The sequence below is a fragment of the Peromyscus maniculatus genome, chromosome 1 (genome assembly GCF_049852395.1).
Source record: "Peromyscus maniculatus bairdii isolate BWxNUB_F1_BW_parent chromosome 1, HU_Pman_BW_mat_3.1, whole genome shotgun sequence".
NCBI lineage: Eukaryota > Metazoa > Chordata > Mammalia > Rodentia > Cricetidae > Peromyscus > Peromyscus maniculatus.
In genome coordinates this window covers 126,097,152-126,111,254 of record NC_134852.1, presented here as the reverse complement: position 1 = coordinate 126,111,254, position 14,103 = coordinate 126,097,152, and the positions used below count along the sequence as shown (strand labels likewise).

Here is a 14,103-nt window from a genome sequence, read left to right as displayed (position 1 = left end):
TTCTTGGCTATTTGTTTATTTTCTTTGGGAAATAACCGAGCCTTCAGTAATTACAGAAATTATTTTTAGTGTTGAGTTGTGAAGAACTCATTTGTATTTGGGATATTAGATATTCAATAGTACTGTGTTTTTCTAAGATTTTTCTGCATTCTGTGTGTTTCCTTTCCAAGTTCAGAAGTAACTTTTGATACAGAAAAGTTCCAAAATTTGGGTGCTGGATGGTTTTTATCACTGTTGCAGAGAGATGACACAAGAGTACTTGTTACTCTTGTAGAGGACTTGAGTTCAATTTCCAGTATCCTTGCCTAGTATTTCACAACTGTCCATAACTCTAGGACCAAGGAACCCTAGGCTTGTGGCTTCCCTGTGCATCTGCACTCATGGGCACACACTTACACAGACACATAATTAAAAAATAATAAAATATAAATGTTCTGAAATTTGAAGAATTCTAATACATCTATTTTCTTTAGTTACTTGTGTTTTGGGTGTTATCTTTAACCTTATCTTTATTATAATATGTATATGTATGTCTGTCTGTATCTGTATGTCTATTATATGTGTATGTATATATGTTTGCATGTGTGTGTGTGTATGCTCATGTACCACCATATGCTTGTGAAGGTCAGAAAACAACTTAACTGTGTCAGTTCTCTGTTTCCACCTTTACCTTAGTTCTAGAAATTGAATTCAGATCAACAGACTTACTTGCATGAAAAGTGTTTTTCTGCTGAGCTCTCTCACCAGCTCCTTTCCTGTTATAGCTAAGAAGTAATTGCCAAGTCCAAGACTATTAAGATATACCCTGGGCTTTCACCCAAAGACTTTGTACCTTAATTCATAGGTTTAGGTCTTTGATACATTTTACAATAACTTTTCTTGCACATGGTGTGAAGTGAGGATTTGCATGTTCTTCTGTTCCATTAGTTTTGTTCATTCTTAGGCCAGCACCACATTTGAATACTGTGCCTGTCTGGTAAATTTGGAGATTAGGAAGTGTTTAGTATTCTAGTGCAAACCCTTTCCAAGATCGTTTTGGTTACGCAGGGCCATTAGCAATTTCATAAACATTTATAATATAATCAGCTTTTCTACTTCTTCAGGAAGGGTTATCAGATTTATACTTAAAAAAAAAAATAACTAACACCACAGAATAAACATGTCCTGATAGCCAGCAGCAGAATTTGGAATGTTCTGTGTGAATTATTGCATGTGAATGGATGGAGAGAGATGTTATTTCAATGATAGGCTTTTATTGCTTGCTCCTGTTTCTATTATGGATAATGAAAACCTCATGTCTGGGCCCATGAACAAAACTACTGTGACCTTTGATATGACCCACCTGTTGTGCCTTCACAATCGATGATGATCCTCTCATGTGAGGGAGAGTAACATGCTGCCAAGATGGGAAGTAACACTTACAGAATTAAGTCCCAGAAGCTGAGATAAATGTCCTGTACAAAAGCAAAACAAAAACAAAAACAAAAACAAAAAACAAACAAACAAACAAAAAACAACCCAAACTTATCTAACCAAATATTTTGAGAAAAGAAAGTATTAGCAGCTGATTGGCTCATAGCTCCTTTGTCAGGAAGATTTGTACCTTGGTTGTGAGTGTGTATACTATCCTCCTGCCTGGTTAGATAAATAAATGACTTCCTAAGTCAGAATTGGGCAGTTTTTGCAACTATAAAGGCTTGATAACTAATGCCTGGATTTTACTACTGCTGCTTTTATGGAAAACTAAAATTATTTATCATTTAGGATTAACTTGGAAATTATTGATTATCCTTCAAAAGGAAATATAAGCAGATTTATCATTTGCTTTTAAAGCATAGGTTAGACCTTTATGCTCTGTAGTTTTGCCGAAAGGGGTTTGTCAGCTAAAGAATGATATTGACTCTGTGCAGGAGAGAAGGCTTGACAATTAAGAGTAGTTGTTGCTCTTGCAAAGGACCTAGGTTTGGTTCCCAACATCACATGGTGGCTCATGACTCTCTGTAACTTCACTTTTAGGGGATCCTACATCTGTTCTGATTTCCTTGGGCTTCTGCACAATTTGATGTAATACATACATTCAAGCACATACATACACATACCCAAAATAAAATAAATATTTAAAAAAGAATTACATCAGTTATGCAAATATATTTTAAAAATGCCATTACCTTTAGTCATTTTCACTAGCTTACAAATTTTCCTTCTTTCTTTCTTTCTTCCTTTCTTTCTTTCTTTCTTTCTTTCTTTCTTTCTTTCTTTCTTTCTTTCTTTCTTTCTTCCTTCCTTCCTTCCTTCCTTCCTTCCTTCCATCCTTTCTTTCCTTCCTTCTTTCCCTTCCTCCCTCCCTCTCTCTCTCTTTCTTTCTTCTTTCTTCATTTTTAAAAAGTGTATCCATTCTTAGAGAGATCCTTATACTGATTGCAGTGAGTTATTATCAATGTTTCAAAATTTAAAAAAACCCCACAACTATACAGGTAAGATTCCATTATCATGGAATTCTGGGCTATAAAACATGAACACATCTCTGCTTGGGCTCAGGTAAAGATAGTTCCTTACTGAGCACCGTTTAGCCTAAAGCTCCTACAGAAACCTCATTCTCTCTGGGAATTACATGATCACTAGTGCTTGACTGTGGCTTTGTTTAGGTTCTGCCTGTAGGACGAAAAGTCATTGTGGAGTTAGAGCTCCAGTTGAAAGTTTATGGGTGAAGTTTTGTTCAAGTCTCATGCTCTTGAAACTATTGCTGCCAGCACGAGTGGAGTCTTTAAAGGATGGTACACATGTGAGGGTCAGGAGTACAGTTTATTCTGGGAATTCCCAGGTGGAATTCAATAAGCCTCCCCTCCCCTCCCCTCCCCTCCCCTCCCCTCCCCTCCCCTCCCCTCCCCTCCCCTCCCCTCCCCTCCCCTCCCCTCCCCTCCCCTCCCCTCCCCTCCCCTCCCCTCCCCTCCCCTCCCCTCCCCTCCCCTTCTCTTCCACTCTCTACTGCTTTGTTCCTTCCCTCCTTTCAGGTTGAATTGTGGGTAGACTGTTTCTTCAGATCTCTTTCCCTTCATCTCTATTCTCCTCTTTTCTCTTTTTGAGATAGGATCTCATATTATGTAACTCAGGTTGCTCTTGAACTCTCTGTAGCCCAGACTGGCCTCAAAGTATGGCGCACCTCCATCAGTCTCCTGAGACATAACCATGCTCAACTCCTATTTTTTCATAGAAATGAGAGTGTTACAGTCCAGCACTCCACCATGCTATGAGTGGACTGGCATAGAATTCTGGCTGCTCTAAGTATTGATATTTTTATGTGAAAGTGCAACATTTCAAATGTTAAGAACTTCTGGGACTAATCCATTTCTACTTGGGGATTTCTGATACTCTACAGTTTAGAGAACAGCATTATTTTAGAGTTGAAGGAAACTTGGAGGTCATTCATTTCAAATTTATTATATAGATAGGCCAGAATTCTAAAAGAAACACCAGTCCAGTTTGACTGGAAAAGTGATCTCATGGGATTGTATCTTTAGAGCATTGAGAAAACCTAATGTAATCTATAGCTTTACTTCCTTGTGCGTCCAAGACTCTTAGTTTTTAAAATTATTCATAGTTCTGTGATGTGAAGGCCCAAGAACTCATCCTTTGAGAATTTTCTGGGCATCTCTGGGAGGATTTCTGCATCTCAAACCAATGTTATGCAAGCTGCAGGTGAAAGCTGAGTGAGACAGTATGTTTCATTAGACTCACTTGCTTCTGCTGATACGTTGTCTTATTAGGTATATTTAGTATCATGTTGAAAACATGATGTGACAGGCACAGAATTATTTTAGATGGTTATTGGTCCTGAAGTGATGAATTTTAAAGTTTAGTGTGTGTCTCTTTAAATCTGAATGTGCCCTCGGTAGTATCTAGTAGTGTACTAATACACAGGTGGGCAAGCTATGGAAAGGCAGGCAGGACAAAAACATGTGTTTGAGTTATGCAATGCTGGGGTCAGACATTATATTATATTGAATATAAATAAATATTTAGGAAGAATTAATTAAATTTGTTTTTTTTTTTTTTTTTTTTTTTTTTTTCTAAGAGCAAATAAGATTTTTTTTTTCTTTTTCTTTCTTTTTTTTTTTTTGTTTTGTGATATATATTTTTTATTTTACAATACCATTCAGTTCTACATATCAGCCATGGGTTCCCCTATTCTCCCCCCTCCCACGCCCTCCCCTTACCCCCAGCCCACCCTCCATTCCCACCTCCTCCAGGACAAGTCCTCCCCCGAGGACTGTGATCGACTTGGTAGACTCAGTCCAGGGAGGTCCAGTCCCTTCCTCCCAGACTGAGCCAAGTGTCCCTGCATAAGTTCCTGGTTTCAAACAGCCAACTCATGGAATGAGCACAGGACTTGGTCCCACTGCCTAGATGCCTCCCAAACTGATCAAGCCAATCAACTGTCTCACCTATTCAGGGGGCCTGATCCAGCTGGGAGCCCCTCAGTCTTTGGTTCATAGTTCATGTGTTTCTATTCATTTGGCTATTTTTTTTCAATAATTGAGTAAAACTGAAATTTATTATATGCCACAGTCGTCCTAGGGACCTCCATGCTATATATATAGCCTCTATGGTTCTATGGGTTGTGGTCTGATTGTTCATTTTATATCTAGAATCCACCAATGAGTGAGTACATACCATAACTGTCTTTCTGGGTTTGGGTTACCTCACTCAGGATGATTTTTTCTAGTTCCATCCATTTGCCTGCAAATTTCATGCTTTCATTGTTTTTCTCTGCTGAGTAGTACTCCATTGTGTATATGTACCACATTTTTTTCATCCATTCTTCCGTTGATGGGCATCTAGGTTGTTTCCAGGTTCTGGCTATTACAAATAGTGCTGCTATGAACATAGCTGAGCATGTATCTTTATGGTATGTATCAGCATTCTTTGGGTATATGCCCAAGAGTGGGATGGCTGGGTCTTGAGGTAGTTCGATTCCTAATTTTCTGAGAAACCGCCATACTGATTTCCATAGTGGTTGTACAAGTTTACATTCCCACCAACAGTGGAGGAGTGTTCCCTTTGCTCCACATCCTCTCCAACATTGGTTGTCATTGGTGTTTTTGATCTTAGCCATTCTAACAGGTGTAAGGTGGTATCTCAGAGTCGTTTTGATTTGCATTTCTCTGATGATTAAGGATGTTGAGCATTTCTTTAAATGTCTTTCAGCCATTTGTAGTTCTTGTTTTGTGAATTCTCTGTTTAGCTCTTTAGCCCATTTTTTAATTGGACTGTTCAGTGCTTTGATGTCTAGTTTCTTGAGTTCTTTATATATTGTGGAGATCAATCCTCTGTCAGATGTGGGGTTGGTGAAGATCTTTTCCCAATCTGTTGGCTGTCTTTTTGTCTTATTGACTGTGTCTTTTGCCCTGCAAAAGCTTCTCAGTTTTGAGAGGTCCCATTTATTAATGGTTGTGCTCAGGGTCTGTGCTGTCGGTGTTTTATTTAGGAAATGGTCTCCAGTGCCAATGCGTTCAAGAGTGCTTCCTATCTTCTTTTCTATTAAGTTTAGTGTAACTGGATTTATGTTTAGGTCTTTGATCCACTTGGACTTGAGTTTTGTGCATGGTGACAGATATGGATCTATTTGTAATCTTTTACATATTGACATCCAGTTATGCCAGCACCATTTGTTGAAGATACTTTCTTTGTTCCATTGTATAGTTTTGGCTCCTTTGTCAAAAACCAGGTGTTCATATGTGCATGGATTAATGTCAGGGTCTTCAATTCGATTCCATTGGTCCGTATGTCGGTTTTTTTTTTTTTTTTTTTTTTTTTTTTTTTTTTTTTTTTTTTTTTTTTTTTTTTTTGGTTTTTCGAGACAGGGTTTCTCTTGTGTAGCTTTGCGCCTTTCCTGGAGCTCACTTGGTAGCCCAGGCTGGCCTCGAACTCACAGAGATCCGCCTGGCTCTGCCTCCCGAGTGCTGGGATTAAAGGCGTGCGCCACCACCGCCCGGCTTCGTATGTCGGTTTTTATACCAGTACCAAGCTGTTTTTATTACTATAGCTCTATAGTAGAGTTTGAGGTCCGGGATGGTGATGCCTCCAAGGGTTGCTTTATCGTATAGGATTCTTTTAGCTATCCTGGGTCTTTTGTTTTTCCATATAAAGTTGAGTATTTTTCTTTCCAAGTCTGTGAAGAATTGTGTTGGGATTTTGATGGGGATTGCATTGAATCTGTAGATTGCTTTTGGTAAGATTGCCATTTTTACTATGTTAATCCTACCTATCCATGAGCATGGGAGATCCTTCCATTTTCTGATATCTTCTTCAATTTCTTTCTTTAGAGATTTAAAGTTCTTATCAAAAAGGTCTTTCACTTGTTTAGTTAGTGTTATCCCAAGGTATTTTATATTATTTGTGGCTATTGTAAAGGGTGATGTTTCTCTGACTTCTTTCTCAGCCCTTTTATCATTTGTGTATAGGAGGGCTACTGATTTTTTGGAGTTGATCTTGTATCCTGCCACTTTACTGAAGGAGTTTATCAGCTGTAGAAGTTCCCTGGTAGAGTTTTTGGGGTCACTTATGTATACTATCATATCATCTGCAAATAGTGAAAGTTTGACTTCTTCCTTGCCAATTTGTATCCCTTTGATCTCCTTTTGTTGTCTTATTGCTCTAGCTAGAACTTCTAGTACTATATTGAATAAATATGGGGAGAGTGGACAGCCTTGTCTTGTTCCTGAATTTAGTGGTATTGCTTTGAGTTTCTCTCCATTTAATTTGATGTTTGCTGTTGGCTTGCTATAAATTGCTTTTATTATGTTTAGAAATGTTCCTTGTATTCCTATTCTTTCTAAGACCTTTATCATGAAGGGGTGTTGGATTTTGTCGAAGGCTTTTTCAGCATCTAGGGAGATGATCATGTGGTTTTTTTCTTTCAGTTTGTTTATATGGTGTATTACATTGACTGATTTCCGTATGTTGAACCATCCTTGCATCCCTGGGATGAATCCTACTTGGTCGTGATGGATGATTGTTTTGATGTATTCTTGGATTCGGTTTGCCAATATTTTGTTGAGTATTTTTGCATCAATGTTCATGAGGGAGATTGGTCTGTAGTTCTCTTTCTTTGTTGCATCTTTGTGTGTTTTGGGTATCAGGGTAATTGTAGCCTCATAAAAAGAGTTTGGTAGTGTTCCTTCTGTTTCTATTGTGTGGAACACTTTGAAGAGGATTGGTATTAGTTCTTCTTTGAAAGTCAGGTAGAATTCTGCACTGAAACCATCTGGTCCTGGGCTTTTTTTAGTTGGGAGACTTTTGATGACTGTTTCTATTTCTTTAGGGGTTATTGGTCTATTTAAATGATTTATCTGGTCTTGATTTAATTTTGGTATTTGGTATTTATCCAGAAAATAGTCCATTTCTTCCTGGTTTTCCATTTTTGTGGAGTACAGGTTTTTGAAGTATGATCTGATGATTCTCTGGATTTCCTCATTGTCTGTTGTTATGTCTCCCTTTTCATTTCTGATTTTGTGAATTTGGGTGTTCTCTCTTTGCCTTTTGCTTAATTTGGCTAGTGGTTTGTCTATCTTGTTGATTTTTTCAAAGAACCAACTCTTTGTTTCATTGATTTTTTGTATTGTTCTCTTGTTTTCTATTTCGTTGATTTCAGCCCTCAATTTGATTATTTCCTGGCGTCTATTTCTCCTGGGTGAGTTTGTTTCTTTTTGTTCTAGAGCTTTCAGTTGTGCTGTTAATTCATTGGTATGGGATTGCTCCATCTTCTTTATGTGTGCATTTAGAGCTATGAATTTTCCTCTTAGCACTGCTTTCATAGTGTCCCATAAGTTTGGGTATGTTGTACTTTCATTTTCATTGAATTCTAGGAACTCTTTAATTTCTGTCTTTATTTCTTCCTTGACCCATTGATGTTTCAGGTGGGTATTATTCAGTTTCCATGAGTTTGTGGGTTTTCTATAATTTTTGTTGTTATTGAGTTCTAACTTTAAGGCATGGTGGTCTGATAAGATACAGGAGGTTATTCCAATTTTTTTGTATCTGTTGAGATTTGTTTTGTGTCCAAGCATGTGGTCAATTTTTGAGAAGGTTCCATGGGGTGCTGAGAAGAAGGTATATTCTTTTGTGTTAGGATGGAATATTCTGTAGATATCTATTAGGTCCATTTGAGTCATAACATCTGTTAGGTCCTTTATTTCTTTGTTAAGTTTCAGTCTGGTAGATCTATCTTTTGGTGAGAGTGGTGTGTTAAAATCTCCCACTACTAATGTGTGGGGTTTGATGTGCGTTTTAAACTTTAGTAGTGTTTCTTTTATGAATGTGGGTGCTTTTGTATTTGGAGCATAAATGTTTAGAATCGAGACTTCATCTTGGTGGATTTTTCCTGTGATGAATATGTAATGTCCATCCTGGTCTCTTTTGATTGATTTTAGTTTGAAGTCTATTTTATTAGATATTAGGATAGCTACACCAGCTTGTTTCTTAGGTCCATTTGCTTGGAAAACCTTTTCCCAGCCCTTTACTCGGAGGTAGTGTCTGTCTTTGGAGATAAGGTGTGTTTCTTGTATGCAGCATATGGATGGGTCCTGTTTTCTAATCCATTCTGTTAGCCTGTGTCTTTTTATAGGTGAGTTGAGACCATTGATATTGATGGATATTAATGACCAGTGACTGTTAATTCCTGTTATTTTTTTTGGTTGTGTTGTGTTGTCCTTCTGTGGTGTATGTTGGTGTAGGATTATCTATTGCTTGATTTTTCATGGATGTGTTTAGCTTCTTTGGGTTGAATTTTCCCTTCTAGTGCTTTCTGTAGGGCTGGGTTTGTGGACAGGTATTGATTAAATCTGGTTTTATCCTGGAATATTTTGTTTACTCCGCCTATGGTGATTAAGAGTTTTGCTGGGTATAATAGTCTGGGTTGGCATCCATGGTCTCTTAGTGTCTGCATGAGGTTTGTCCATGATCTTCTATCTTTCATAGTCTCTATTGAGTAGTCTGGTGTTATTCTGATGGGTTTGCCTTTATATGTTACTTGGTCCTTTTCCTTTGCAGCTCTTAATATTTTTTCTTTATTCTGTGTGTTTAGTGTTTTGATTATTATGTGGCGAGGGGACTTTTTTTTTGGATCCAGCCTATTCGGTGTTCTGTAAGCTTCTTGTATCTTCATAGGTATTTCTTTCTTTAGGTTAGGAAAGTTTTCTTCTATGATTTTGTTGAATATATTTTCTGTGCCTTTGAGTTGGTATTCTTCTCCTTCTTCTATCCCTATTATTCTTAGGTTTGGTCTTTTCATGGTGTCCCAAATTTCCTGGACGTTTTGTGTTAGGACTTTTTTGTCTTTATTGTTTTCTTTGACTGATGAATCTATTTTCTCTATCGTGTCTTCAGTGTCAGAGATTCTCTGTTCCATCTCTTGCAATCGGTTGGTTATGCTTGTTTCTGTAGTTCCTGTTCGTTTTGTCAGGATTTCTATTTCCAGCATTCCCTCAGCATGTGTTTTCTTTATTGTCTCAAATTCATTTTTCAGATCTTGGAATGTTTCTTTCATCTGTTTAATTGCTTTTTCTTGGCTTTCTTTGATTTCTTCCCATTTTTTGTTCATTTTTTCTTCCATTTCTTTAAGGGAGTTTTTTATTTCCTCTTTAATGGAGTTTTTCATTTCCTCTTTAAGGGAAGTTTTTATTTCCTCTTTAAGGGAGTTTTTTATTTCCTCTTTAAGGAAAGTTTTTATTTCCTCTTTAAGGTAGTTTTTCAATTCCTCTTTAAGGAAAGTTTTTATTTCCTCATTGAGGGAATGTTTTATTTCTTCTTTAAGGGCCTCTATCATCTTCTTAATGTCATTTTTAGGGTTGATTTCTTCTGTTTCTTCTGTCATGGTATGTTTAGGTCTTGCAGGTGTAGAATCACTAGGTTCTGATGTTGCCATATAGGTCTTTATGTTGTTGCCTGTATTTTTGCACTGGCGCCTACTCATCTCTTCCTCTGTGAGGTGCAGGTGGTGTCTGTGTCTGAGAGTGCCTCTCTTGTTCTAATTTTTAGTCTTGGTTTAGTAGGGGTTCTTGGTTAAATTGGTGCTTTTGGGCTATTTCTTCAGGGGCAGCTGATTTCGATTGGTGAATTATATACTTATGATTCTGGTGATCTGGTTTGGTGTCTGGGTAGCGCCTTCTTCTGTGTTCTCAGGTCACTTTTTGTTCATTTGTCAACTCCTCAGCTGATCTTGTTTCTTCAGACTTTAAACTGTAGGCATCTGAATCCTCTCCCAGATGGGTTTCAGCTGAGCAGGGTAGTCTCACCAACACCTCCAAGTTGTTGGGTTTCACAGGATCAGCAGCTGGGCCCTGGGTTGTCCTCAGACGGAGTGTTCAGATTCGTTCTGGTTCTGACCCACGGAGATAGCTTCTTCCCCAGATGTTGGGGTTAGGGGCGTCCCTGTTCCAAGCTGTGTCTGCTTGTCTCCGTCCCTGGGCCTGTTTACCTCTGCGGTCCGCCGCCGGGCCTGTATGTCCCTGTCAGCTGCCGCTGGGTCTGTCTGCCTCTGGGGGCCGCCACCGGGCCTGAATGTCCCTGTCGGCCGCTGCACGTCTACCTCAGCGGGCTGCCGCTGGGCCCGTCTTCCTCCACAGGCCGCCGCCACAGGCCTACTTGCGTCTGCTTGTCTTCGCTGCCGGGCCTGTCTACCTCTGTGGACCGCCGCTGGGCCTGAATGTCTCTGCCGGCTGCCGCCGCTGGGCCCGTCTACCTCCGCGGGCCGCCGCCGCAGGCCTACCTGCGTCTGCTTGTCTCTGCCGCCGGGCCTGTCTTGTCAGGGGTTCCTAGATCAGCCATGCTCTCTGCTCAACTCCCTGCAGCAGGGCCTAAATTTGTTTTTAAAGTGACATTTGAAACAAATTTATTGTTACCAAATGGCAAATGTAGTTATTTTAGCATATAGGTAATTTCCTTGCAATATTGACAGTTTTCTTATTACTTATTATCCAAACATATCCTGTAATAAGATAAAATAAAAAGTTAGAGATGTTATTGATACACTTAAGACAGAATTTCATTTTCCAACAAAGGCATACATACCGCTATCATCAGAACTCCCCATTTTAAACACCTTTTCTTGAGGACAAAAAAGCATAGCAACTATTCGATGCTTCATAAAAAGGGGTGGCAAGGAGCAATCAATAGGTGGATTTCAAATTTGTTTTTCATCTTTGATTTCTTCAGAATTAAAATTTTAGAATATGGTGTGTGTGTGCGTGTGTGTGTGTGTGTGTGTGTGTGTGTGTGTGTGTGTGTGTGTTTGTGTGTGTGTGTGTTTGTTCACAAGGAGGCCAGAGGTCAAGGTTTGGTGTCTTTCTCTATTACTCTTCACCCTATTTTTGAGACAGGATCTCTCACTGTAGCCAGACTTGCTGGCCACCAAGCTTGTGATCTGCCTATTTCCCCTTCTGTAACACCTCTACCCACTGTAGGGGGTCACAGTGCCTGCTGTGTTTCTGGGTTTCTACACGATATTGGGTCTGAACCCAGGTCTTCATGCTCATGCAGCAAGCACTTTTCTCACTGAGCAATAGTCTAGTATGAGTTTTAAAATCTCAAGGTGCAAGTTTTTTTTTAAAGGGTTAATCCTCTTTATGGAACCTTCTATTAGTTCTCCATCATACCCAATTTTTAAGAGATAAACAGTTTTCAGCCACCAGTCATCTGCTATCTCACTCACAGACTAAATTATCCACAAAATATTAAAGATATGTTCACTTATGTTTAAATATTATGTTTCTATCACAAGATAGTGGTGTTATATACTCTTGATTTATGTTGAACATTTTTGTGATTTTTTTCCTGAATGAATATAATCAGTATGCTAAGTATTATGTTTTAAACAGATGCCAATCTGTAATTTTGTGTCTAAGTATTTTTTGATGATACAGGGCATCAATATTAAATGAAAATTTAATTCAGTGATTTCATTTTCTTGAAAATATTTCTATCAGAAATTCATATTCTACTTGTATTATGCTGAACATGATGCCACATGCTTTTCTCTTCCCAGAAATCACCAAACATCCAAAAGTTTAATTTAAATTGAAGTGTTCCTCCATGGAATGCACAGAATACATCACCTGTGAAAGATGATTAAACTTCATAAGTCATAGGACCTTTGCAGTTCACACCCAGTGCCTGGAGCTCTGCAGTTCATACCATAGCTCTGAGTGCCCAGTGTCTGGAGCTCTGCAGTTCACATCATAGCTCTGAGTGCCCAGTGTCTGGAGCTCTGTCATGTGCTTCCAAAGATGCTTGGACTGTTGTCCATGGTCTCACTGATACAATCTTGTCCTTTGACTCACATTGACACTACATTTTATTTTGTGTTTATATTGATATTATAGCTAGGTCTGATATATATATATATTCAAGCATGGGGACCAAACTCTAGAGCTTCAGGCATGATATAGGTAAGTGTCCTACTCTATTTCTCTTTTTCTCTAGGAAAATGTTTGGAAAGTATGCCTTTTTTTAAAACTAGAGAAATATCAAAGGATTTTATGATTCCAAAGCTGTTATCTAGAAGTCATTGAAACTGCAGTGTGCTTAAAGGCTGGCATGCCTCCAGGGTGACTGTATTAGTGAGTGTTTTGTTACTATGGTAAGATATCAGAGAAAATCTACTTAGGGAGAAACAATTGATTTTGACTCATGCTTTCATAGGTCTGGAGTGGTGAGGCAGAGCATCATTATAGGAAACCTGAGCAGAGCAAAGCTGCTCACCTCTCACTGGCCAGGGAGCAGAAAGAACTCTAGGTATGTTTTTTCCTGGCAGTATTGGAGAACAAACTGAGGGTGTCATTCATGTGCCACAAGTACTCTACCACTGGGCTACAGTATCACCCTCCTCAGTCTGTTTTCATGGAACAGTTTTCTCCAGTTTCTTAGGAATATGCTATTTAAACAATTTATGCTATTTAAAGCATGATATAGTAACATATTCTAAGTAGGATTAAGTAGTTTAATTTGGTTAATTAAATAAATTAGATTAGTATTGGTTAATTAAATAAGTTAGATAGAATCCCATATTGGTCACTAGGATTGAACATTTGTTATATAAAGACATGAACATGGGAAGGGGCCTGCAAGGGGAGAGAAACATGACCAGGGTGGGAAGAGGATGAGAGCAGGGGCTGAGAGCAGTCCGAATGGACTGTGTACACATGAGAAACTGTCAAAGAACAAATTTAATTAATACAATACTATTATAGAACTGAGCAAAGTTCTATGATTTTAGAGCTTTGGATGTAGAGCCCAGGGCAGATAAGTATGAAGTTGTGTGTTTGTGAGCCAGCTAGACATGTGTCTCCCTCCTTCCCTCCTTCTTTCCTTTTGTCCCCCCTCCACCTTCTCCTCAACTTCCTCCTCTTCCTCTTCCCCTTCTTTTTTGACAGGCTCTCCCTTGGTAGCCAGGCTGGCCTTGAACTGAGAATCCTGCTGCATTTAGCTCCCAAGTGCCCAGAATGAAGGCACACATCACCCTGCCTTGTTTCTAGAATTAGTAGTAAATAGATCCACAAGACGAGCAATGTTAAAAGAATGTTTAGAGATCTGTCCAAAGACCAGTGACTTAAAAGGTTATGTATTTTTAAACATACTTATATAAACTCTTATTTTATTTTTTAATTAAAATTTTTCATGCAATATATTTTGATCATATTCTTTCTCCTCCTCCAACTCCCCCCAGCAGCCCCCCTTCCTACCAACCCAACTTGATGTCCTTTCTCTCTCTCTAAAAATAAAAACCTCAAACAAAAAACCCTAAAACAAAAAAGCAAACCAAACTAACTTAAAAAAAACACAACAAGACTTAAAAAGTACCAAATCAAAAGTACACAAAAACCGTGGAGACCATTTTGTGTTGGCCAGCTATTCTTGGGCATGGGGCCTGCCTTGGAGTGTGGTTGATATACCCAGTGAGACTTCATTGGAGAAAACTGATTTTTCCTACTCCTAGCAGATATCAATGGCAAACGGCTTCTTGGTTAGGGGTGGGACTTTGTGTCTACTTTCCCTTCTCAGAGCTGGGATCTTGTCTATTCTGAACCTGTGTAGGTCCTGTGCATGCTT

General features: G+C 38.8%; 1 protein-coding gene across 32 annotated transcripts in view; it reads left to right on the top strand.

The window, feature by feature from the left end:
- The window catches only part of Sox6 (SRY-box transcription factor 6), a 604,948-nt gene that overhangs the window by 107,252 nt on the left and 483,593 nt on the right, over positions 1–14,103 (top strand). For 5 of the 32 annotated variants that reach the window (XM_076563531.1, XM_076563542.1, XM_076563577.1 and 2 more), the window contains exon 2: positions 12,697–12,789. The exons of the other annotated variants lie outside the window; for them this stretch is intronic. The gene's annotated coding sequence lies outside the window, so the exon portion shown is untranslated. The remainder of the gene's footprint in view (positions 1–12,696; positions 12,790–14,103) is intronic. 32 annotated transcript variants of the gene reach the window in all.